Source organism: Erigeron canadensis, chromosome 1 (assembly GCF_010389155.1).
Source record: "Erigeron canadensis isolate Cc75 chromosome 1, C_canadensis_v1, whole genome shotgun sequence".
Lineage (NCBI taxonomy): Eukaryota > Viridiplantae > Streptophyta > Magnoliopsida > Asterales > Asteraceae > Erigeron > Erigeron canadensis.
In genome coordinates this window covers 60196080-60199643 of record NC_057761.1, presented here as the reverse complement: position 1 = coordinate 60199643, position 3564 = coordinate 60196080, and the positions used below count along the sequence as shown (strand labels likewise).

The 3564-nt window shown below is 31.9% G+C and overlaps 1 long non-coding RNA gene across 1 annotated transcript; it reads right to left on the bottom strand.

Annotated features, from left to right (window-relative positions):
- Positions 1-2740, bottom strand: LOC122585257. The gene is made up of 4 exons (XR_006321678.1): positions 2198-2740; positions 1933-1992; positions 792-870; positions 1-442 (listed from the first exon to the last, which is right to left on the bottom strand). It is a non-coding gene; the product is annotated as an uncharacterized LOC122585257 (long non-coding RNA).
- Positions 2741-3564: the final 824 nt, after the last annotated feature.

The following is a 3564-nucleotide window of genomic DNA, read 5'->3' as shown; positions in this document are numbered from 1 at the left end:
TAAACACAACAATCAAAAATCACCCACTTTTCTTTATTTATCAACATGTAAACAAACTTGTCTATCCGTATTTCAAAAAAAAAATCAATTGTAAGTTATTATATACAAAGCTAAATAATCAACCAACTATCGCTAATCTTATTCTGGTTTAGTTGCATCATCATGGAACCTCGCTTTCATTTCTGTATATCTATTGACAGCCTCTTTATATCCATTGGTATCTTACCGAGAAAAGCAAAGTTACTTTTGGAGTTAGATGAACATGGTTTGACCGATTTGACCATATGAATCATATCGACCTTGCAGGCACACTTTTTGACCAGGTTAGGAATGCTCATATTGACCAATTACCCACTTTGCCCACTACAATCGTTAGTTAAAATGTTAAATAAGTTGTATTTACCTCGACGGGAAGCGAGAGTCTGAGGTCGTCCATTAGCACCTGTTTCACAACATATATAGAATTTATACCAAAAATAATAAAAATAAAAATAATAATATGACACAACACATCATTACATTAATATCCCTATTATTATTATTATTATTATTATTATTATTATTATTATTATTATTATTATTATTATTATTATTATTATTATTAAACATACTAACCACATAAGAGATACACAGTTAGTGTTGAGGGTATGAGGCTAGTGATCTGGTTGTTCTGCGTGTTCCCGTTTAGAGAGAGATTAGTACACAGTCAATATGAAATTATTACGCTACTAATAATTTATCATTAATTAACCATCAAAAGATTTTCCATGCATTAAGCGAGATAAACTCACAAATCACAATAGTTCTTGCTGCTCCAGCTTTGAGATCGAAAACAGGATGCCACCGTACAACATATTGTCAAACAAATCCCTGCAATCACAAATAATGAGGATACAAAAGCGTCATAACGTAAATTGCGCCTAAATTATTTGGAAGTTTGTAAGGATAGGGCTATAAAGCTCACAACAAAATTAGAGAAACAAACTGCCAATTTCATCCCCTATATGTCTGGGCTTATTTCCCAGCAAATCGTTGTTGGCATTTAAACCAAACCATTAGAAATATCTCATGATGAAGGACACGTGCAAATAATATAAACTGGTGGTACATACAGAAACTGCAAATTCAAATCTTCGATAGCAGGTGAAATTTTCACCTACGCGGTTCAAATTTGAAAGATATCTAAAATCAGACAATACTTGAGCCGACACAAGATATACCAAATTATTAACTTTGTAGGAAAACATAATCAACTTTATGAGAAACATTCCAAGTAACTATAGTCGTGCTAATATTACCACATATAATCCCTCTCCATGAACATAGACCGTCGTTCTAATCTGAGGTTCTCTAAAAAAACTTATATGCGAAAAGCTTATCTTGGTCAACTTCCTTCCTGTTTGACATTTAACCTTTTACTGTAACTTTTTGCCTGACCCGTATACACAACCCATATCAAATGGTGAAACATTATGTAAACCCATTAAAATAACTAAACTACAAAAAGGACACTTGATTGCAATTCTCGATATCAACTAAACTCAGATACCTTATGTACAAAAAGCTTCTTGTCTAAACATGGCAGTGTCATGTGAAGAGAAAATCCACCCTTTTCGCTTGTCATTAAATTTCGGTGCAACATTAGATAAGAATAAAATCCTTCTTCGACAATATTTAAAGGTCATAACAGATAACAAATAACTCTAAATGATTCATAGCAACTAAAACCATGAAATGTTGGTTTCATAAAAGTTAAAATAACAAATAATTTACCTCGAACAATAACAAAACTGAAACTATAAATCATAGTCTTGTTGACTACTTGACTTAAAAAACAAAAACAATGCTCAGAGTCAAACATCAAAGATTAGGTAATAGCTAACTTTTAAACATAAACTACAACCTAAATTTGGTATATAGAAATACACATACCTGAGACCGCAAAGTCCAATCATTGTGAATAACGAATCAAAAGTCTTACAAATCATACACCTGACCCAAAAAAAGGGAATTAAAGCTTATTAAATTAACATATGATAATTAGATACAATCAGTATATAAAACCAAAGATTTGATAGGGTTTTCTGGTTCTTTTGAGCCCTTCACCTGATATCATTGAATTATAAATTATTAAAAAAACAATAACCATAACCCAAAATTATTTTAATAACTTTTTGATTATATAATATAAACATACCTAATTTCATGAACCCCCAAAAGTGATAATATAAAAGAAAAAAAGCTGATGATGGTAATGGTTGCGTCAAATATGATGATCGGATCTGATGCAAACCCCCAAAATTGATAATAGAAACTTGCAGAAATTGACGATCAGATGGTAACCCTCAAAAATTAATGATACAAAATAGATGGATCAGATGTTAATTGCGGTGGGAGAGACATACGGCCTGAATGATGAGATAAAAACCCTGAATGATGTTTATATAGCGGTAGGAGAGACAACAAAAACCTAGGATGTTTATGTTTATGGAGACATATAGCGGCCGGAGAGCAAGAGGGAGGGTTAGGGTTGCTGGAACGAAGCGGAAGGGTTTTGGGGGGAGAGTTCTGAATGTGAGGGAGAAACGCCATGTCGCCAAAAAGTCTTTTTTAAACATTCTAGATATTTTTGAATATACAATTGTGGAAATAAGTAGTTCTACATAGGGTTTTTTTTTCCAGTATTAACCAGGGCATATTTGTCTAAGCAATTCGTAACAGTTTTTAATGTAAGTATATATGTAATAAGTTGGAGGGTAGATTGAACATTTCAGGTTCTTACTCCTTTAAAGCCAGTTTGCTTTATAAGGAAGTATAGATATAGATAGTCAATTTGTATATTGTACGCATATTAGAACTAAATTCTATTATATCTATTGGAGAATGGTTGATCTTCTGAATTCATTAGACTAAAAATCCTCTTAATTTATTGGATAATAACATGGAGAGAATATTAGATTAGATATTAAGTGGAATCCACTTGTCACATTTTTAAAATTTTAAAAGATTTTTAAGCAAAGAGCACCCCCAATGGTCATTTCCGATACTAACCAATACACTGGCACATCAGCGCTACATCAGAAAAACCTCTTTCCAATACATTTTCCTTAATTCATACCCAATACCCAATACATTCCAATACACTCCAACATATTTATTTTACAACTTTTAATTTAATAAACAAACAAATTTAATTTATAAAATAAATACATAATATTATATAAAATCCTAAAACACCATTTTACGATTAAAAAAAAAAGCATCACAACACATGAAAAAAAACATAAACAACACTTTAAAAAAAAATAACAACACGTAAAAAAAATCATAATGCATAAAAAATCATAACAAGTAAATCTACTCATCGTTGCCTTCGTCTTCATCATCGGACACCTCAACGAACCCCTTGTACTCGTCCAACACTTCTCCATCGCCTTCTCGATAAACTTTCGTTGTCGAGGATTCGGATTTGATTGACCCACAAATCAAAATGTTGCGTACATGGTATGTTTTTTTTCTTCCTCGCGAATGGAATCGAGGGCGTCCATTTTTTTGTCAATAAAC